A 24148-nucleotide genomic window follows, 5' to 3' on the forward strand; every position below is an offset into this window, starting at 1 on the left:
AAGGCATTCAGATGTGTCACACATTTGCCATCAATTCTGAATGTTAGCACTCTAGTTGCTCATTAGATCACTGTAGTAAAACTACTGCTCACCAGGGAAGTCTGCTGCTGTTATTAAAAGTGCATGTTTCAGTCTGCATGTCAGAACTTTTTTTATGAAATAGAAGAAGATTTGAGTAGTCACTCAAAATGTGCCCATGTTCTTCTTTCTTCAGCACTAATCATAATTTCCATGGCAAAATTAACCCCCTCATTTTGTTCCATTGCAAATTAAATGTTTAAGTGTTAGCACTTTATTCCAATCAAGACGGCTTCAGGTGTTCCATACTTTTGTCATAAGTAAGACTGTTAGCGCTCTAGTTGTTCTTTAGAACACTCTGGGACATTCTGCCATTGGGCTATACTTGGGCTACATCTGGGTGATATGTATGCTACATTTCGGCTCTTTTGTCTCTGCTAGCCATCTTGAGAGACTTATTTGTTATGAAGTTTCCTAATTTCCTCATTTACTACAGTATCCTCAGTAGGAAATACTTTCAGTTTTTTTACTTTGATTCTATCAAGAAGGCATTCAGATGTGTCACACATTTGCCATAAATTCAGAATGTTAGCACTCTAGTTGCTCATTAGATCACTGTAGTAAAGATAGTGCTCACCAGGGAAGTCTGCTGCTGGTATTCAACGTGCATGTTCCAGTCTGCATGTTAGAATTTGTTAATGAAATAGAAGAGGATTTGAGAAGCCAAAATGTGCTCTAATTTTTCTTTCTGCAGCACTAATCATAATTTCTATGGCAAAATGAAGCCCCTAATTTTGTTCCTTTGCAAATTAAATGTTTTAAGTGTTACTACTTTATTCCAATCAAGATGACTTCATGTGTTCCATACTTTTGTCATAAGTAAGTCTGTTAGTGCTCTAGTTGTTCTTTAGAACACTCTGGGACATTCTGTCATTGGGCTATACTTGGGCTACTTCTGGGTGATATCTGTGCTACATTTGGGCTCTTTCGTCTCTGGTGGACATCTTGGGAGACTTATTCGTTATGAAGTTTCCTAATTTCCTCATTTACTACAGTCTCCTCAGTAGGAAATACTTTCAATGTTTTTACTTTGATTCCAACAAGACGGTATTCAGATGTGTCACACATTTGCCATACATTCTGAATGTTAGCACTCTAGTTGCTCATTAGATCACTGTAGTTAAGGTACTGCTCACCAGGGCTGTCTGCTGCTGGTATTCAAAGTGCATGTTTCAGTCTGCATGGTAGACTTTTTTAATGAACTAGAAGATAATTTGAGAAGTCAAAATGTGCCCTAATTTTTCTTTCTGCAGCACTAATCATAATTTCTATGGCAAACTGAAGCCCCTCATTTTGTTCCTTTACAAATTAAATGTTTATGTGTTACCACTTTATTCCAATGAAGATGACTTCAGGTGTTCCATACTTTTGTCATAAGTAAGTCTGTTAGTGCTCTAGTTGTTCTTTAGAACACTCTGGGACATTCTGTCATTGGGCTATACTTGGGCTACTTCTGAGTGATATCTGTGCTACATTTGGGCTCTTTTGTCTCTGGTTGACATCTTGGGAGACTTATTCGTTATGAAGTTTCCTAATTTCCTCATTTACCACAGTCTCCTCTGTAGGATATACTTTCAGATTTTTTACTTTGATTCCATTAGGAAGGCATTCAGATGTGTCACACATTTGCCATAAATTCAGAATGTTAGCACTCTTGTTGCTCATTAGATCACTGTAGTAAAGGTACTTCTCACCAGGGAAGTCTGCTGCTGGTATTCAAAGTGCATGTTTCAGTCTGCATGTTAGAATGTTGTAATGAAATAGAAGAGGATTTGAGAAGTCAAATGTGCCCTAATTTTTCTTTCTGCAGCACTAATCATAATTTCTATGGCAAAATGAAACCCCTCATTTTGCTCCTTTGCAAATTAAATGTTTTAAGTGTTACTACTTTATTCCAATTAAGATGGCTTCAGTTGTTCCATACTATTGTCATAAGTAAAACTTTCAGTGCTCTAGTTGTTCTTTAGAACACTCTGGGACATTCTGTCATTGGGATACACTTGGGCTACATCTGGGTGATATTTATGCTACATTTGGGCTCTTTTGTCTCTTGTGGCCATCTTGGGAGACGTATTTGTTTTGAAGTTTCCTAATTTCTTCATTTACCACAGTCTCCTCATTAGGAAATACTTTTAGTTTTTTACTTTGGTTCCATCAAGAAGGCATTCAGATGTGTCACACATTTGCCATTAATTCAGAATGTTAGCACTCTAGTTGCTCATTAGATCACTGTAGTAAAGGTACTTCTCACAAGGGAAGTCTGCTGCTGGTATTCAAAGTGCATGTTTCAGTCTGCATTTTAGAATGTTTTAATAAAATAGAAGACAATTTGAGAAGTCAAAATGTGCCCTAATTTTTCTTTCTGCAGCACTAATCATAATTTCTATGGCAAAATGAAGCCCCTCATTTTGTTCCTTTGCAAATGAAATGTTTTAAGTGTTATCACTTTATTCCAATTAAGATGGCTTCAGTTGTTCCATACTTTTGTCATAAGTAAGACTGTTAGCGCTCTAGTTGTTCTTTAGAACACTCTGGGACATTCTGTCATTGGGCTATACTTGGGCTACTTCTGGGTGATATTTGTGCTACATTTGTGCTCTTTTGTCTCTGGTGGACATCTTGGGAGACTTATTCGTTATGAAGTTTCCTAATTTCCTCATTTACTACAGTCTCCTCAGTAGGAAATACTTTCAGTTTTTTTACTTTGGTTCCATCAAGAAAGCATTCAGATGTGTCACACATTTGCCATAAATTCTGAATGTTAGGAATCTAGTTGCAATAGATCACTGTGGTAAAGCTACTGCTCACCAGGGAAGTCTGCTGCTGGTATTGAAAGTACATTTTTCAGTCTGCATGTCAGAATTTTCTTTAATGAAATAGAAGAGCATTTGAGAAGTCACTCAAAATGTGTCCTAATTTTTCTTTCTGCAGCACTAGTCATAATTTCTATGGCAAAATTAAGCCCCTCATTTTGTTCCTTTTTAAATTAAATGTTTTAAGAGTTACCACTGTATTCCAATCAAGATGGCTTCAGGTGTGCTATACTTTTGTCATAAGTAAGGCTGTTAGTACTTTAGATGTTCTTTAGATCACTCTGGGAAGCTGCAGTAGAACACAAAGGAATCAACTGACAGTCTCTGCCCTTGTTGGATGTACGTGTTTTACTGAGAATGTCAGACTTCATTCTCACATGACTGAGAAAGATAATGTGAATTTACAGAAAATATGATCTCAGTTTAGCATATAGATCACCTTCCCAACCTCTGTGGGAAAAGCATGAGAAAATAGTGTTCTCTCAAACATGATGTATGTTGTCCCCGCAGGAGGATTTTTCACATGGTAAAATCACCTTAGAGCACACCACAATTCCTAAAACGAGTATGGTGCCATCAACAAATGATTTATAATGTAACTAAAGTCTTAAAACCTTCTATTAACTGCAATTCTTTTTAATGAGGTGCTATCATGTATATTGGTCCCAAGATGGCTGCCAACACTTCTTGAATGAAGTGTTGACAGCCAATCAGATCTCACGATGAGATGTGTCGTTAGGTTCCACCCAGATATATATATTTTTTTCCTTTAATATCTAATAAACTACTGAACAGATTTACACAATTTAACAAGAAGGAATAGGTCTGAGCCAAGGACTACCTCTTTGCCAATTTTGGTGTAATTCCGTTCAGCAGTTCGGGCTGTAGCTGCGACTAAAGGTTCCTATGGGAAATTGCATGGGTAAAACATGTTTTGGGACCCCCATTTTTTCTTGGCCCCCGATTGATGAATCACCCCCAAACTTTGAGGATAGGAGCGGACGGGAGCACCCCACGAGTTTTGACAATTTTGCGAAGATTCGTCAACCGGCGCCAGACTTATTGCAAATAGAATGCTGCTGATTTCCTATGGAAAATAGGTCCTAACAATAACTACTTACTGGCGACCGCCAGTAGGTAATATATATTCCTCCTTGTTGTTCTTTTGTTCATTATGGTAGAATAAATCAAATATATTTTAACAAAAAAAGAAAAGGCAGAGACTGACTGAGAGAGCAGGGCACAACAGGTCACACAGTGTGTGAAAAGGATCGAGCCAGAGATAGGCTGGCATAATGTGAGGCCACAAGATGCAAGAGAAGTCGGAGAGTAATAGTTGTTATTGCAAAGTGGGTTTCATCCATTTAATTTCCCTGGATTGTTTGCTTGTAACTACCCATTTGTTTGTCATTTGCTGAAGTATATTCATGGTAAATGGACAAAGAGAGTAAACCAGCAATGTTTGACATTTAAGATAAGTCTGCTGCTGCACAGCTAGAGTAACAGGCTTTGGGCTCATTACACATGAATATGTAAGCATATGTGGGATTCTGCAGACACACACGCGTGCCACTCAACAAGCCAGGAGGCTTCGGATCCTGGGGAGTGCCGAAGGGGGACGTGTTATGCTGGGTGACTGCGGAGTATGCCCCCCAAGCAGGAGACAGCTCCAGGAGCCTAGGCAGTGAACAGGTGTGGCACGGGGAGCAGTATAAATGCAGCTCCTAACCAAAAGCACCCTTTGGAGGCCAAGAGGCCTGAAGAAAAGGCTATGGGTGGCTAAGGCTGACCATCAGGATCCACATGAGCCCGTATTTGTGCAAAATGGCCCAAGGGGGCCCAATATACAACCAAGTCTCTTTGGGTGAACCAGATATAGGATGAAACACATGGCATCTCACTATGTAGTTCTTATAACTGACTGTGGAGGGACAAGCCCCCGGGCTTACTGCAATCACAATGAAGAAATACTTAAGTTCATGGTGACCGCTTCCTGAGCTGATTTATTCCCATGGGGTCCCCATCACCCTAGGGGACCAGCACATAAGTCAAGAAGCTTGGATACCTCCTCCCCCCAGATTGAAGCGATTACCTGGCAGAGTGCTTTGCCTGCCTCTTGTCTAGGGAGGGGTAGTGCGCACCATTCATTTGCCTCACTGCCCATGGACAGAATGAGCAGGGAGATTGCCTCTATCCCACCTGTGGATTGGGGCTAAAGTAGGTGTTGTGATTTCTGCCAGCTCCCACACATAGAGTACATGCCCAGGGTGTCGGTAGGAGCTGTGGGGACCTTGGGACTCCATCCACAGCCCTCAACGAAGACTGCAATGCGGTGCCCAGGTGAGCACAGGCACCTGGCAACACTAAAAAAATAAAAGGATTGTGGTGCATGGCTGCTTACTTTGCTTTCCTGAGCTGCTCCTTAATTATTCACCACTCCGGCACGGAGCACCCAATAATCCCACACAAGGGGGTTCAAATATACATTTCTGCCTTGCTGTGGTGCCCCAAGAATGGATAGCCACACCAGCATATTTAACAAGTGTTGTGGTGGCTGCAGAGGTTTCAGCAGCCTCCCAAAGATTGCCTCCCTAAAGACATCCTACCTCTGCCAGGGAAGTGAATCCCTGACTGTGGGAGAGGTTTTGCCCCTGACCAAGCTCCTCCTGAGCCTGTGCTTGTGCGCCTAGGGTTGGGGGGGCAATGACCACTATTAGCTGATCTTAAAGCTGCCGAAGCAGCATGATAAACCTAAATGAAAGATTGTGGGACCCATGTTTTTAAACGTAATGCTTCATTGACTATTGCAATGGTTGGCAATGAAAGGTTTTACAATATAATGAATGTAACTGATGGTTGGTACTACTCCCTTTGACTTCAATAATGGGTTAAAACATGGTATTCATATTGGCTTTGTCCCTATTGACTTCAGTGAGGTTACAAAGGTGAAATATAACAAGTGACTACTTTTACTGATGTGGTGACCCTGACAATGCTAGTAGGGGTCACTCATTGATAAGTACACTCCTAATATTGCAATGTTGAATCAAGTATAGGGGGTATTTTGGTTACAGGGATGAGGACCCTCTACAGGTTTAAAATGTTTATGAGGATGTCACCAAAAGTATTTCCATCTACCTGATATGACATGTTTGTAATTTAATGCATGACAATTAGTAGTGTGTGTGTTATAAAAGTAATTTTCCTTTATAAATGAAAAAACACTGACAGGATATTGATTTCTTGAGTTTTGTTAGTATGTACCAGCGAACTGGGGTTACTAGCCCCTAACACCTCAACTGAGAATGCCTTAGACTGCTCTACTTTGCGACCCAGAGAGAGTCTAGTGCTATGATGGGGTACAGAGCTCCCAGAAAAAAGACATCAATATACTTATTACTCATGAAGGACTCACAGCCTTTGTAAATGATCATCTATTTTCTTATAGTTATGTTCTGTAAATGTTATGTTTTCGCTGTCTCATCGCGAGGCAGTGAGATGCCTACTACAAACGAGAGATATCACAAGACAAGATCATTGCTCTTAGCAATTCTCCTTCTCCCTGAGACAGCATCTGCTGGCTTGTAGACCTGTGAACTCCCCTTGTTCCTGTCTGCTTGCTTGTAATTTAGGATTAATGTTTGGGTCTCAGCTCTCCCTCAAAGATCACTTTAACATTATGACATCTAATTTTTTCCTTTTTTTAAAAATTCTGCTCAAAATGTCTTTCCTCCCTGCTTTCTGTAACAAAAAAATAGTTCAGGAAATGATTATCTCCTGTCTAGCTGGTTGTAATTCTTTGTTGCTCAGCATTCTGCAGTGCTTAAGTTACAGCATGCAGCAGATTCAGAATGACCTAATTACTGACTGGTAATCTCCAGTAGAGAAGGAAGAAACATAGGGGACATATTATCAACAACTAGCGATATTTATCGCTAAATAAGCTTAGCGACATTTTTTTTATCGCCGCGCATCGCTGGATTTTATCGCAAAGATAATGTACTATTAGCAACGTTTATCTCCAAAGCGATAAAATATCCGGCGATAGCGGCGAAATGCATAAATATCACTGGAAATTCAGCAATATTCAGGCATTATCGCTAATGGGGACTTAACTTGAATATCCACCTCCCATTGGATATACAGGCTAAGAAGTGGTCTGAGCAGGCGTTAGGATTTGGGGATATTCGTGCTTAGCGCGAATATTTTAATCGCTACGCTTGCGTTGATAATAGGCGATAGCGATGTTAGTGACTGCTTTCAGTCGCTAACAGGTTAGGTACGCCCACTTTGCATGTCATTAGTGATAAATATCGCTGACTTGCAAAGCGGGCCCCAAATCGCTCGCTATCACCTCACAGCTGTCGCAAACTGATGTTAGCGACAGCTTGCAAATAGGGCAATGAAATTATCGCCGTTTTGTGGCCAGCGGCGATAATTTCATTTCGCCTGCCTTGGTAATATGCCCCATAGTCACTTATATGAGAAAAGAGTATTCAGAATAATTAACATTTACTGTAAGGAATTGAGCCTGTTCCTCCTCACACCTTATCACATACCTTTACTACTATTTGAGGATATAGCTAAGCAGTAATAAATACTCAATTTTGAGAAAAGACACCATTCCCTGTGATGCAAATAAACAATCAAACTTACTAAAGGCTTGTTTCACGCAGGATAAATAATTCATCTAAGAAATAGCAGCCACTAACACATTAGATCCAAACTCCAGTGAGTTAAGTCCCCTACAGCAAAACAATAGTGGGATGTAAATGTGGACAGAGTTGCCCATGTAGCTGATTCACACATGGCTTTGAGATAAGCTTCCTAAGCTTCAGCCCAGGAGGCATCTATACACTGAGTATGCCTACATTGTACTACACCTGTAAGAGGAGTATCAATCTGAGACATATACGTCATCTGCTCAATGTTGAAGCTGACATTTTAAAGCCATGTCAACGGATACCATCATTGTCAAAACGGTTCTCACATTGTCTGCAATCCTGAGATCTTGCTACGTGAAGCGTAATGGCTCTCAACACATATAGGGGCCGATTCCGATTCGGTAAAATCCCCTACAATTCGCAGTACGGAGCGTTTTTCCAATACGATTCGTACACCTACAACGTCCCCGTACGTGCGATCAATTACGATCCTTACCCAAAGCATATGTACGTATGAATCGTACCAAACACCATACGAGCAAAAAATACATACGATTCATATCTGGGTCACGCAGTACCCGCCGTTTGTACGTAAACAAGCAGCAGTTTCCTGCCCAGCAAGTACGATCTGTGTCGACGACACTCTGTACGACCCTATTGCTACGGGACCTGAAAACGTCCGTAAAAGCAGAGTCCGGCCCGACCCACACCCCGGTACGCGACAGACACGCCATGAACCCCATCGGCCGTGTCATCCCAGTCCTGTACGCCTACGACCTGGTGCACAGAAACCGATGACGGCGCATACGGTAAGAACAACGAACCGCAACAACGGAAGTGTACTTGTACGGTGCGTCACACGCTCGCGTATGGCACCATTGCAATAGTGCTACGAGCCGCACACATGCCATGAATGTTGGGGTACAGTGCGTCACATGCTCCCGTATATCACCATTGCAATAGTGCTACGAGCCGCACACACGCCATGAATGTTGGGGTACGGTGCGTGACATCTGAGGGGTGGGTGGATATGACTCCCAGCAGTGCCCAACAGTATGGGGGTGGGTGGATATGACTCCCAGCAGTGCCCAACAGTATGGGGGTGGGTGGATATGACTCCCAGCAGTACCCAGACATAAGAGGGGTGGGTGCAGAGGACTCCCAGCAGTGCCCAGACATATGAGGGGTGGGTGGATATGACTCCCAGCAGTGCCCAGACATATGAGGGGTGGGTGGATATGACTCCCAGCAGTGCCCAGGCATAAGAGGGGTGGGTGCAGAGGACTTCCAGCAGTGCCCAGACATAAGAGGGGTGGGTGCAGAGGACTCCCAGTAGTGCCCAGACATATGAGGGGTGGGTGGATATGACTCCCAGCAGTGCCCAGACATGTGAGGTGTGGGTGGATATGACTCCCAGCAGTGCCCAGACATAAGAGGGGTGGGTGTATATGATTCCCAGCAGTGACAAGACATAAGAGGGGTGGGTGTATATGATTCCGAGCAGTGCCCAGACATATGAGGGGTGGGTGCAGAGGACTCCCAGCAGTGCCCAGACATAAGAGGGGTGGGTGCAGAGGTCTCCCAGCAGTGCCCAGAGATAAGAGGGGTGCGTGTATATGACTTCCAGCAGTGCCCAGACATATGAGGGGTGTGTAGATATGACTCCCAGCAGTGCCCAGACATATGAGGGGTGGGTGCAGTGGACTCCCAGCAGTGCTCAGTTATAGGGGGGTGCATTATCATCATCATACCACAACTACATGTGGGTATGTTTACATCCCTAACCTGTGAGAGTCCTGATAGTGCCATAGCAATACATCACTTACAGCAGTGTCCCACTACACGGACGATGGATTTCTGTCACACACTGTGTGACACACCACATGTGGGTGTGATGTCAGATCCCACATGCATACCCACCCATGGAGGTTGCAGGCAACCTACACACCCTACCATCATGACACAATAGTGTATAGTCATGTAACAGCCCACCAAACAAATAGAGCAAAAGCGAACACACACTGTCATGTACATCCTTGGCCTGATATGAATATCCAGGTGGTGGTCAGACCATCAACATGTACTCTCTAATGGAAGAAATAGGGTTGAAACCCCTTAGATACAAAGCACAAAATTGTGAGTCATGTGCACAAATACCCTGCATCACAAATCCAAATATAAGGGTAAGGTTGTGATTATACATCTGCATAGTGGGGAAAAAGGGTGAATGTGTCCATGAAGGCATTTCTACATACTAAAAACACAAGTACATTGATGGCACAGACTAATGAGCAGTACCCATCTGTGAGCAGGCATGGCCATTGCTGAAGGGAACGTTCAACAAAATAGGAAATCTGCACACATGTCTGCACAACAATTGTGCAACTGTCTGTAGTGAAGATCTCATGTGTCACTGAGGAAGGGACACTCTTTGGGACAATGTCTGTAGGCAAACTGAACACACACAAACAAAGATTATTTGCTGCAACATTGTGATGGCACATAGATACCATGGTCCACCTCATTACCATCATAAAATAGACATCTTTCACAATCCCAAAACATTACCATGACAGCAACTCCTAGGCACACAGCACCTAAAGCAAGTACCTGAAATGCAATAGTTTAGAATGAAAAATAAAGTGCTTTATTCAGCTCCAAAGGAAAATGATTTAAAAAATGAGTCCCGGCTCAAACAAGGCCAATGGCTAGTCCACATTAAAGTCTGGTTGGGGGACTTTGGAGAGGTTGTCGACCCCAAACTTGCCTGCACATGATGGAGCTAAAGGGTTGTTGACCCGTGGGGGGCATCATCTGGGTCAGGGACCGGCACCGCAGGGACAGTAGAGGGAAGGGTAGGTGTTGTGGGTGCAGGGGGGAGGAATCCTCCTCAGTGGCTTGTGCAGTGCCAAATGTGGAAATAAATTCAGCACTGCATACTGCTGCCAGTTCAGCCAGACCACCACCTGCACCACCTGCACCCGGGGACACAATGGGAGTGGAGGTAGAGGGCTGTGAGTCTTGCAGACTTTGTCTGTGGCTGCGTGCCTGCCGTCTGACCCCAGTCCCTGTGGGTGTGCCTGCATCCCTCTGAGATTACGTGCCAGGAGATCTGCGCTTACACTTCGGTGGTGGTGTGCTGGTTGTGTCTGTTGGTGTGCGTGATCTTGTGTGTCTGCGTGTGCTCTGGACAGGTATGGGAGAGGGGGTGTGGATGGGTCTGAAGGAGGGGGGACCGACCGCTGCAGGAGGGCAACTGCTGCCTTCAGTGAGGAGTCCATGGATGATAGAATTCGACGTTTGTCAGACATCGTTGCTGACATGCCCTCCATGAATGACAACAATTGGGTCAGTATTCTAGTGTGGCCTTGGAGGACAGTCAGCATTGATGTCTGACCAACATGAATCTGCCGGAGTAGGTCCACAGACTCGGCACTGAGGGCAGCAGGGGAGACAGGGGCAGGGACTGCTGTGCCGGAGACAACAGAGACATGGGGGGCAGCACGGACAGATGGGACTCTAGCAACTGGGAGGGTGGAGTTGGGTCTGAAGTAGGCGGGGGTCAGACACAGTGATGGTAGATGGTGTCGCCGCATATTCCCCCTCCTCCTGGGAGTCAGAGGCCGAGCCATCCACATGGTAAAAAGTGTCACCTTCCAAAGGTCCGGCCGCCTGACTCCCCTCACCCTCCATGCCACTGGCTCCCTCCGACTCCTCAGCACTGGTGGCACTGCGGCTGGGTCCCTCCTCCTGGTCCGTGCTCATGTCTCCTGCTGTGTCGGTTGATGATGCTGTTGGCAAGGAGAAGAAACAAAAATGCATCAGTCACCTGTACACATCTGACACATGAGCACAAAATCAGTTGGTCACACTGCAAATCATGGCATGCATCATGAGTAACAGCCAGATAGCTCAGCACATATTTGAGACTAGTACTGCCCAGTTGGTATAGACACAATGCAACTTGGACACAAGGATCCAAAGAACAGACCAGGCCACAACTTGAATGAGAGTCACACTGAGGAGCTTCTGTTTGTTTACAGGAGAGCAGATCTATACAATTAAGTGATGCCACCTCAAGTTCACAAAGAAATAAACAGTTGTGTTGCCCCTCAGGACAAACTAACAAACCTGACTCCCCAAGGTGACACCACACTCAGAGCCCTGTAAGTACATTTTGGTGAAAACTAATGTCACGAATTATTGGCATCTTGGGACTCACCATACTTCACTCATTCAACATGTATTGAATGTGTAAATTAGCCATCTGGTGATGATAACACGTATGTGCCTGCATGGAAGATCTCTCACAAGGAAATGCGCACCAAAAACATAGACACATTCATTGAAACAGCTGGCACACTTTAACATGAATCACTATTAGAAACAAATGGCGTGGACCATATACCATATACATGGTCCAACGGAGGTCTTGATGGCTTGACACACATTAGTCTGTACAATTGACACCAAAGTAGTCTCAAGCACTCAAGACCACTGTGGGGACATGTCTACGGAGATCAAGGCACACCATTAATCACTAAAGCTGGCCTCCTTCAAAAGCTGCCTGCTTATTCCAAAACATTGCAAATGTAAGTGTAACCTACACAATTTGTCATATGAACACATTCAAAACATAAACAAATCTCAACAATTGTTGGGAGTGCCAGGGTACATTAATCAATGTAAGACAACTTCAGAATCAGGGTAACAAAAACAGTGCAGCAACTTTTTGAAAAGTAAACCAAGGTCACCTCGTGGGGTTGGCAATACATATTAGTCACAAAAAACCAACAACAGATTATTGTGAATAGGCACACAGGCACTGGCCAGTGTGAGTATGCACAAGCCAAATCTTGTATCCATGGCCAGTGTGCACATGTAGCTGACACATGATAAATACAAACTATGCCAGGGACGAATGCCACTGAGGCATACCCATGCTGAACTCGCATATAATGGGAACAGTGTTGGATGACACACATGATTAGGAGGCCAGGGTGTTGCAGGGGATTGTAGTGGGCACACTGATCCGTGGGTCTAGAAATTGCTGACTGTCTCATGATTAACCGTCATGGCACTATGCATATCTCGCAAGTGATGTACATCATGTCTGAGAACGCAACATGGGTCGTGCATGCTGCAAGGGTGTGCAGTTGAAACCTCACACTCCTATGTTGAGACTCATCATCAGTTCAAACAAATATGAAGCCCAAACACGCTGCACAGGTCATGGCACAGGCAAGGTACCAACACATGTCACAGACCTCCCTCCCACATCATGCGATAATCAATGTGCAGTCTAATTACCTTGCACCCTAGAAGAACATGTGCAAATGTGAAAAAACACAGACCAGGGGACAAATGTGGAGGAGGGGAAGGGATGAAAAAGAGCTCCAGCTGAATATGTGGAATTGAAACTACAATGCACAAATAGCCTGTCTGACCAGACACCCCAACTGTGGGAGTGTCTCCAGGCTTCAGAGCACCTCAAGTAGCAGGTGACACACAACACTACAAACAGCCACATACCTACCCCCTCCTTGCTGCTGTCTCTCCTGCAACTGCCTATGGAGATCTGGAAAGACCACTTCCAGGACCCGTAGCATGTGGGGGGTGAGGTGACTGCTTCCACCATGCTGGCGTGGAGGTGACAGCTTCAGCTGGACCCGGGTGATACGCTGGGTCCAGCACCGGATGTCCTTCCACCTTTTTCTGATGTTGCTCAGCTTCCGGCGAGGGCCCCCCGCAGACCTGACAGCTCTGACAACCTCCAACCAGATCTCCCCCTTCTGGTAGGCAGTTACCTGTCAGGAAGACAAAGTGAAACAACATCACTACACCTGCTCCATGTCCCAGAGACACACACTTGCACTACATTGATGATGTGAACAGGGCATAGGATGCTGACAGGACTTGCATCATTGTCCATGTGAATTCGGCCTGTGGGCGAAATGCCAATGCACTACATGCCTTTGAAATGCAACAGATGGCATAAGTGGTGCAACACTCTCACTGATCATGGTACACACTGTACAACACATGCAACTGCAGGGTGTGGGACAGCACGTGACAAGCTGTCACATATCCTACTCAACTTAAGAACCCTCAGCAGACCACACATACACACCCTGGCACAGATCACTCGCCTGTCAGTGTCAACAGTGTATACAACCCTCACTTTGCACATGTGCCACTTGACAAAGAGGTGCCACAGGTGTTGGTCCAACTGTGAAAGTAAGGCACACAACACTGCATACTTGTCACATCAGATGGCTACAGCTGCTGCATACGCTATGCAGCTAAGGTGCAAAACATCACGTACACACTCGCCCAGGTGACAAGGAACATTCACACTCTTCAATGTCCATGAGTTTAAACACAGCATTTGTACAATATCACCACAGGTCCCCACAAGTCATAAACATCAGTGAGTACATTCAGCTGTCACTCCGGGGGGAACACTGTTACACCTCAGTAAATTAGGGGAATAAAACCAGCAAGGTGTGGCACAGCAGAATGTGTCATTGACTATGCATTGAATGTCACAGTTAGAATAATGCAAGTGAGGACTGAACACACTTGAACTACATCATGCTCTGTATGGGAGACACAACAATGTACACACCCGGCACTCACTCCAAACCACATTGCATGTCTGTTCCACCAATACACAATGCCTGTTGTGATACTCGCACAACAGGTGCACAGTCAAAGCTAGTGCAGTCATCACTCACCTGCTCCCCTGGCCTCCCTTACAGCTTGCTGTACTGTGGTAGGAGGGCATCCAGCAGGGCCTGGTTTTCCTCATCAGTGAATGCTGGTGCCCTCTCCATGGTAAGCAAAACCAGGGTCCAGGGAATGCAGAGACAGCAGCAGTGTGGTCCACTCTAATGTTGTGGAGGCAAGTGCTCTCTCACAGACACATGTATCCTTAAATCAGTGCTGCTGAGGGGCTTTCAGTTTCAGGAGTACAGTGTGATAGGCCAGATTACTTTGCATCCTACGTTTCATCCAATCCCTTTAAACATAAGGCCCTCACACACATTTGCATGGTTTAAAATGGGAGCTTCTGCTCCAAATATATATTGCAACATTGTATATTTTTGCCCAACTGACTTTTGCAGGACACCTGTAGCACACACTCAAATCTCAGGATCCATGACAACCAGGCTGCATTCAGGGCCTACTACTCGTCCCCTAGGTGTCCCCTAAGTATTTTTGTAGATCAACACACGTCTACGGTCCATTCAAGCTCACGTGTGTGAAACGTCGTGCACACATGCACGTAATATCGGGGTACGGTTCGCCCGTGTATGGCACCATTTAAATTTTGAAACTAGGCGCACACACGCATGTAATGTCGAGGTACGGTTCGCTCGCGTATGGCACGATGACAATTGTGAAACGAGGCGCACACACGCACGTAATGTTGGGATACGGCTTGCTCGCGTATGGCACAATGACATTTGTGAAACGAGGCGCACACACGCACGTAATGTCGGGGTACGGTTCGCTCGTGTATGGCACGATGACAATTGTGAAACGAGGCGCACACAGGCACGTAATGTCAGGTTACGGTTCGCTCACGTATTGCACGATGACAATTGTGAAACGAGGCGCACACACGCACGGAATGTCGTGGTACAGTTCGCTTGCGTATGGCACCATGACAATTGTGAAACGAGGCGCACACACTCGCGTAATGTCGGGGTACGGTTCGCTCACGTATGGCACCATGACAATTGTGAAACGAGGCGCACACACGCATGTAATGCCGGGGTAAGGTTCGCTCGCATATGGCACAATGACAATTGTGAATTGAGGCACACACACGCACGTAATGTCAGGGTACGGTGCATTTCACATGCTGTAGTGAATGCAGGGGTACGGTGGGTTTTACACAGTGCGTTTCACACGCTATAGTGAATGCAGGGGTACGGTGCATTTTACACGATTGGTTTCACACGCTGTAGTGAATGCAGGGGTACTGTGCGTTTTACACAGTGCGTTTCACACGCTGTAGTGAATGCAGGGGTACGGTGCGTTTTACACAGTGCTTTTCATACGCTGTAGTGAATGCAGGGGTATGGTGCGTTTTACATTGTGCATTTCACACGCTGATGTCAAAGCAGGGGGGCGGTACGTTGCACACGCTCATGTATGGCACCATTACAATAGTGATACGAGGCGCACACATGGCAGGGATGTAGGGGTACGGTTAAAACAAGGATGACTATCAAGTTTTTGTCATTGCATACTTACATGAGTAGGCCCTAGGTGTGGCAGGCAGTGATATAGCACAGGGCATCTGATCTTGTTGCACAATCGATGTGTGATGACCTGTTGACACATGTGTGATGGTGCACTATGTGGTACACATCACCTTTACACTTGTCCCATATGTATCATCATGCATATGTTGTCATGCACATCAACACTGGGATGGCACAGTCATCACTACGGGCACCTGTCTTATGATGCCAGGGACCGGGGCACTTTCTCACTTGACAATTTGACGCTCAGCATGACCCTATGTGACACTGTCATGTGTGTGTCATGTTAAATATTCGGCTTGCTGTTTGTGTTCTGTAAACTGCATCTGCTGTTGGTGCATCTATAATGGGTCTGTGTTGTGATTGAAATGGTTTAACATGTATGCACACCATGCCACATGTGCATTTCCACGGCTTTTGGGTCTGATGGCATCATACATCATTTATCCCCAGGCATACATGTCTGCATCGTGACAATGGCTGTGGCGTTGCGTTGTCAGATGCACACCTTATTAGCAATTTGTCTGATATGTACAAGAGATATACCATGTGACTTGGGCGTGTGCCTTGCAGTCAGCTGTCTGGATGGGATGACAACCTTCTAATGCAGGTCTAGTGACGTGTGTCACTCCAGTGATATCTTGGTATGCTCACTCAGACCAGCCTAGCAGCTCTTTTGTGTGCATGTAATGTTCATTTCACAAACGACAGGTGTATCTGGGTTTTCGTTGGAGTGCCAGCAAGCTGGCATATGTGTCCTGGATGTATTACACACGCCAGACCCCATAGTGACTTGATGTGTAGTAACAGTGTTACATCTGCTATGTACATTGGTATCGTTGTTGGCTGACAGTTGTTCTCCATTCTTCTCAAATATGTCTTGCAGGGCACCGCCTCTACCAAGGCCTTTTCCAGACTTGGAGACCATGAGGGAACGTGATTGCATCCGACATTACAGATTCACTCGAGAGTTGATTCAGGACTTGACGGGCAGGCTGGAACCACATCTCCAACCGTGACACAGGTATCCGACTGCGCTGACACCAAAGGTGAAGGTGATGGCAGCCCTACATTTATTTGCTACAGGTACGTTTCAATTTACCATAGCTGATGTGGGGGGTATGTCACAAACCATGTTCAGACGTGTACTACATGATGTTTTAGCTGCGATGTTGGAGCACATTGATGAATTCATCAAATTTCCTATTCCTGAAGAGTTGACAGATGTAAAGGGTGAATTGTATGCCCTGTGAGGGATGCCACATGTCATTGGGTCCATTGATGGAACACATGTGGCTTTGGTGCCACCACAGGCTCAGGAGCAGGCCTACCACAACAGGAAACATTACCACTCAATAAATGCCCTGGTGGTGTGTCTTGCTAACATGCTGATTTCACATGTTTGTGCATGTTTTTCTGGATCGTGACATGATGCATTCATCATGAGGCGTAGCAGGGTACCACAAATGATGCTTCAGCTGCGCAACGATAGGGCATGTCTTGTTGGTGGGTAAACTCTGTTTCTCCTGTATGTCTCATTTTTTTTTGCTCTGACGGCACATCATTACACATGTATGTATGTACATGATGTATATTTGTAGGGGACGCGGGATATCCCAACATGCCATGGCTCATGACACCGCTCCACAACCTAAGAACAGCCGCAGACCAGCGGTACAATAATGCACACGGGCAGACAAGGCGAGTGATAGAACGGACGTTTGGACTCCTGAAGAACCGATTCTGGTGCCTCGATAGGACTGGCAGATCCCTCCCGTACGCCCCGGTCAAGGTGTGTAAAATCTTCATCCTGTGCTGCATGCTGCACAACATGGCAGTTGAGAAGGCCGTGCCACTCATCCTGGATCCTGAGGAGCTGGACATCCACCTGTTGAGGAAGAAGGGCTTGGCCACGATGAAAGTGATGAGGAGGAAGAGGATGATATCCGGAGTCAGCTCATACGCAACTTCTTCTCTTAATGGTGAGTCACTGGGAATTAGTGTGCAAGCTTGTGGCATAGAGTGGCATGTGCTGCATACTGTGTGTCAAGCTGACTGTATGCAAAGTCACTTTGATGTTTGTTGTGATGTGTCATACAAGTTATGATGTCATGCCACACACATATGCGCAATGAGTGATCTTGGAATGTACATGTGTACTACATTGTTATTGTTTTTTACATGACCATGTAAATATTATGAATGTGGCCCCTTGTGTGCCCATCATTCCCAGGTTGCTCTGTGTTATCTTAGTCCTCCTGCTATTCCTCATGATGATTGCAACATGTGGGGAATAAGCGTTCCATGCACGGACATGTGGAAATGTCAGTTCGGGTAAGAAATCCAAACAGGCTGTTTTGGGTTGGTATGCTTTGGGAATGTGTGGGAACTGTTTCTATACATGTTGTAGAACCATACATACATGTCTCATTACCATGGATCAAATTGCATGTTGCACCACTCCCATGACAGGACAGTCACCCTTCTTGACAGTCATCTGTTGTGGAGTTTTAGACCCTGGTGAATGCATCAATGTGTGTAAACCTTGACCCTGACACATTGCCGATAACACCGGTTGACATTGTGTAGCACATCACAACCACAGGCACTCTGTGGAATTGCAGCCTCACTGTGTGCAGCAGGATGTGTCTGGCTCGTCCCCTTAATATTGTGGGCCAGTACAGTTTGATTTCCAAACAACCATTTGTTGTGAAGGTGTGGGCCAGTGTATGTCCCACATGTTCAGTCAACTGTCCTGTGAGTCTGTTCGTATGGATGCATTGCCCCTTGTGTAAGTATGTCATGTCACTGTCACGTCGCTACATCAGTGCCGGTGGAGAATACTGCTTTGAAATCCTTCTCTGTAAGTTGATCTTAACTTTCTATTCCCATGATGCCAGGAATGTTGCGCTGATGACGTCCCAACGTTGTGCTGTGGCAAATGTAAACACTTCCATGACACCAGTCGGGTGACGTTAATCCTAGGATTCTCTTGTGCCGTGCTGCATATCCTGGTCACGGTTGGGGTGGTTTAGTGGCTTTGTTCCTCATTACTCTCTGTTGAATTTGGTCCCACCTGCTCGTCATGTTCGGCATTGTAAGGCACAGTTTGAAGAGCCAATGACTGGCTCTTGCGGGGCTTCCTTGTGTTTAGATATTTCCATTCCTCGTTGGATGAGCTTATTACGGCTCTTGCGGGTGATGTGTAATTTACCTTCATGACCCTCACTGATTCCCAGGGCTAACTACGGATTGTTGGCTTTGTGTGAGTAGCACTGCTACACATTCAATTTAATGTAATTTGGAGCCTCATTCATACACTGTGACTTAGTTGATGACCGCATGGATCTAATTTCATTGAAGCAGCCTGGTGAGCGTTTCACACCCTTCATTTAGGTGACAAACTCTGCTATCTGTTATGTGTTCGTGTTCAATTCTCAGATCTAGTATCATTTCAAATTCTGTGATCCCAAATAGGATACAGTGACTGTGGTTAAACTTCACAGGTGTAACTGTTACAGTATAGGTCATGAGGTATTTGGTGATTCAGTGACAAGAAGTGTTGAATCCTTATGCTTGTTTACCTTTGTTTCAGATCTCCCTCCCTGCTGTTCCCATCCTCTCCTTCCCTCGCCTGATCACCCTTTTGAGTCTGTCATTTATACTCAGACCAAGGGACTATCTGGAGATGGACCCCTTTCATCATCGCACGACTCTGAGGATCAGAGGTACCGAAAAGTCCCTGGCAGTCGTGTGGAGATTGTTTCACCATCATTACAGGTAACATCATTGCATGACTGTTATTTTCTTCAGAGCAATGCCACTGGCCATGTACATTGGCTAAAGCAGCAAGGCCTCAAAACAAACTTGATTCATTTGTGTAGAAAATGTGTTCCCAACAGTACATTGTGCCTCATTAGTGTCACCGCAGATCTCTTGCCAGTCTGCATGCATCATCTATGGCATAATTTACAATGATTGTGCAAATGTGGTTATGTGTACTGTGGCAACATGCATGCAGTTTGTAATGGTGTGGAGAGGCCATCGTCCCTACCCCGTCGGGGCGGCATTCCCGACAAGGGTCCCTCCCCACAACGCGGTAGGCTGCCTCACTTACCCCTCGGACTTCCTCTCTCTCTCTCTGCCGCCAGGACTCGGCAACCCTCACCCCGACCATCGGACCGGAAGTGCCCGCAACCGGAAGTCAGGCATCGGTCGATGACCCGGAAACCACCAATACTGACCCCGGAAGCACTGCCAGCGAAAACAGACCGGAACAGAGAAAAGCCGACTGGAAAGGAGGAGAGGGGTTCCCACCGGCGGACTCGTGGCAGGAGACAGCGGTAGGCGTGGAACCCCTGACGGAGAGCGGAGCGGAGACGGAACGAGGAGAGGAGGAAGAGGAAGACGACGTGTGGTCGGAGGACTGGTGGCGACCTCCGGAGGTGGCTGGAGAGCGGCCGTAACTCGGATGAGAGTTACGGCGGGGCACGTGAGTGACCACTATCCTTTTTCTCCGTGTACCTTTGTAGAATACTGTATATAGTGTGTAAAGACCACGAGCACCCCCCTCACTAGCAATAGAGTATAGAAGTCACTGGCACTGTATATACACCCGCGCACTGACCCTGCCACAACCAGCACTCTTTTCCCTTTCCTGATCCTGCTAAGTCCTTTCCCCTCTTACCCCTACCGCCTTCCCCACGCTCGTTTTCCGACTCCCTCACTCCCCGGTGCTGGTGGAAGCACTCAACAGTCCGGAGCTGAACCGGACTAACCCCTATCTTCTCTCTCCCTTGTATACCTCCGAGGAGTACCAGTGTCCGGCTCTCACCGTGACGACCTCAGCCCAGCAGAGGACTACAACCCCGGAGCCTTCCCTACCTACGAACCCCCTCAGCCCTGCACATCCCGCCTGGACTCCCTCATTCCCCGCTGTTGATACGGACTGTACTGACTGTACTGTACCTACCAATAAACTTCACGAACATAGCTCACTATATTCGTCCTCCACGCCTGTTATTCCGGTCCGCCCTGCCCACAAGCCCACAGGTGGTGTCAGAAGTGGGATCAACCGGAGGCATGGAGGCCGCAGTAAAGAAGCTCGCGGAGACCCAGGAGGAACTCGGTAAAATGATGGAACGGTTCCTCAAAACCGCAGAGGACGACAGAGGACAACTCCATGATGTCCTGAAAGGCCAGGGGATTTCACAGGATCAAGCACTAGAGAAACTGACCACTGTCATGGGGCAACAAAGACCTGTAACATCCTTGCCCTCAGTGGTCCTACAAAAATATGTACCTGGGGAAGACCCTGACTATTTTTTTACTAATTTCGAGCACCTTGCCCAGGCGGCCGCCTGGCCTGTTGACCGCTGGGGCCACTACCTGGGTCCCCTGTTAACTGGTGAGCTCCAGGCGGCCTACCAACAGGCCAATATACAGGGACAGACCCCCTACAACGACATCAAAACATGCATTCTGGAGCGTCTGGGGATTGACGATGAGAACTACAGGGTGCGTCTACGTCAGGCTAAGGAAGGACCCCAGGAAACGCCTCGAGCTCTCTCATTCCGTATACAGGACCTGGCTAATCGGTGGCTAAAACCGTCCACAGCTACCAAGGAGGACATCATGTCCAAGATATACCTCGAGCAGTACTTAGCGTCCCTACATCCAACCACCCAAAAATGGGTTCGACAACACGCCCGCCTAACTCTTGATAGCGCTGTGGAGATTGCCAGTGCCTACAGCTGAGCCCAGGAATCACAACGAATCAAGGAGGAACCGCATCCGCGTGCTCCACATGGCAGTCATTCCCGACCCCAAAGACCGCCTATCGCTACCAGAAGAACGGACCCGGTCCCTTTGTTCCCCTACCCGGTTATGCCTCGGCCCAACCCTCCTGGACCTCAGTGTTATCACTGTGGTGGGTACAGACACATAGCACGTATGTGTCCTCAAAAGGAAGAGCCTATGGACATAGGAATGGCCCGAAACTACGTCTGTCTCAATGCTGATGCCACCCCACCGCCTTTCCACTGTCCGGTACGGATCGAAGGTCACCGCATGTTGGCACTGGCTGATACGGGTTGTAGACAGAGCGTCATACGACCCCAGGAACTACCCCAACCGGTCGGGGCAGTGACCGGAACTGTCGCTATCAAATGTGTCCACGGCGACACCAAGAGTTATCCGACAACCAGAGTTTGGGTACAACACCCCTCAGATGAAGGAAGTATGCTAACCGTCGGATTGATACCCACTCTCCCTGAACAAGCTATTCTGGGTAGTGACTACAGTGGTCTTCCCCACCTCCTCCAGGACACTACCGACTCCCTAAAGAAATGGTGGGCAGAAGCCCCTTTTCCTCATGTGCTTCCTTCTGTGGACTCCTCGTCAAAACCCGGAAAAACCAAGAAGCAAAAGAAAAGAGAAAAGAGGGACTTTACCAGTGCATACCCGGCTCAAGTAGAGAACCATCCGTGGGAAACCGATAGGGAATTTCGCGCAACCCAGCAAGAAGATCCAGTATTACACGAAGCCTGGAACAGTGCCCTGGACAACGAGGACCCCCTGAAAGTAGGTCCTTACTTTTTCAGAAAGAATGGACTCCTGTACAGAAAAGGGGGGCCGCAGCTTCCACCCCAGCTAGTTATCCCTGGGTTGTTTAGGGACAAGGTACTGTTTCTAGCCCACAGCCACCTACTGGGAGGACATTTCAGTGACGAAAAAACCGGACAAACCGTCCTCGAGAAGTTCTATTGGCCGGGTGTACACGGACAAATAAAACGGTATTGCAGGGAGTGCCCGGATTGTCAGAGAACCAGTCGGTATCGTCCCCCCAGGGTTCCTTTCCAACCCCTCCCTCTCATCGATGTCCCCTTTTCCAGAGTGGGGATGGACCTGATAGGTCCCTTACTACCCTCTAGGAGCGGGTGCAGATACGCACTGGTGTTAGTGGACTATGCCACCCGGTTCCCAGAAGTAGTCCCCTTAAAACAACCCACAACCCAAAACATAGCTAAAGCCCTCATCTCCATCTTCAGCAGGGTAGGGTTCCCTCGTGAGATCCTAACCGATCAAGGGACGCCTTTTGTGTCCGCCCTCATGCGCCAAGTATGCGCCCATCTGGGTATCAAGCAGATCAGAACGTCCGCCTACCACCCCCAGACAGACGGGTTGGTGGAGCGATATAATGCCACCCTGAAATCCACCCTTAAGAAACTCCTGGGCCTCGAAAGCAAAAGGTGGGAAGAGATGCTTCCCCTGGCCCTTTTCGCCATCTGCTGTAAGGTACAAAGCAGTACCGGGTACTCCCCTTATGAACTGTTATATGGACGAGCCCCCAGGACCCTATTGGATATGACTCGCGAGGCCTGGGAAGCCGAACCTGACCGAACCCGTCCCCTCCCTGAGTATGTCGACAACCTCCGAACCCATTTAGGACAAATCAGGGAGATCGTACGACAGAACATGGTAGCGTCCCAAGGCACCCAGAAACAACAATATGACAAAGGGACCAAAGCCCGCTCCTTTAACCCTGGGGACCTGGTGTTGTTACTCCTCCCCTCTTCGGATCACAAGCTGTTAGGGCAGTGGCAGGGCCCGTTCACCATCCTAAAACAGGTGACTCCCGTCACCTACGACGTTGAAACGGACTCCGCCCGAGGGATCACACAGATCTACCATATAAATCTTCTGAAGAAATGGGAAGGCCCCCGCCCTGTCCTGATAAATAGCTCCTCACTTCCTTTTGAGAAGTGCCTGGACCCAGATCTCCCTGACAGCAACAAAAAGGACCTCAGACATGTTTTGTCCTCGGTACAGTCCGTGTTTTCGTCCCTGCCGGGCCACACAACCATAGTGGAACATGCAATCCACACAGACCCAGGAAAAACCGTGAGACAGAGACCGTATCGTATCCCAGAAGCGCGACGAGCGGTGATAAAAGAAGAAACAAACCAGATGTTGAAGATGGGTATCATAGAACCCTCCAGCAGCAGCTGGAATTCTCCCATAGTTCTAGTCCCAAAACCCGATGGTTCCACCCGTTTCTGCATCGATTTCCGAGAGGTGAACAAGATCTCGGCTTTCGATTCCTATCCTTTACCTCGCGTAGATGAGATGGTGGAGCGCATAGGGAAAGCACAGTATATCAGTACCCTGGACTTGTGCAAGGGCTATTGGCAGATCCCCTTAAAGCCCGAAGACAAGCCAAAAACTGTGTTTTCAACCCCTGAGGGGTTGTTCCAATTTAAGGTTATGCCCTTCGGGCTCCATGGAGCGCCGGCAACATTCCAAAGGGCTATGAACC

The sequence above is a fragment of the Lissotriton helveticus genome, chromosome 6 (genome assembly GCF_964261635.1).
Source record: "Lissotriton helveticus chromosome 6, aLisHel1.1, whole genome shotgun sequence".
In the NCBI taxonomy this organism is placed as follows: Eukaryota; Metazoa; Chordata; class Amphibia; order Caudata; family Salamandridae; genus Lissotriton; species Lissotriton helveticus.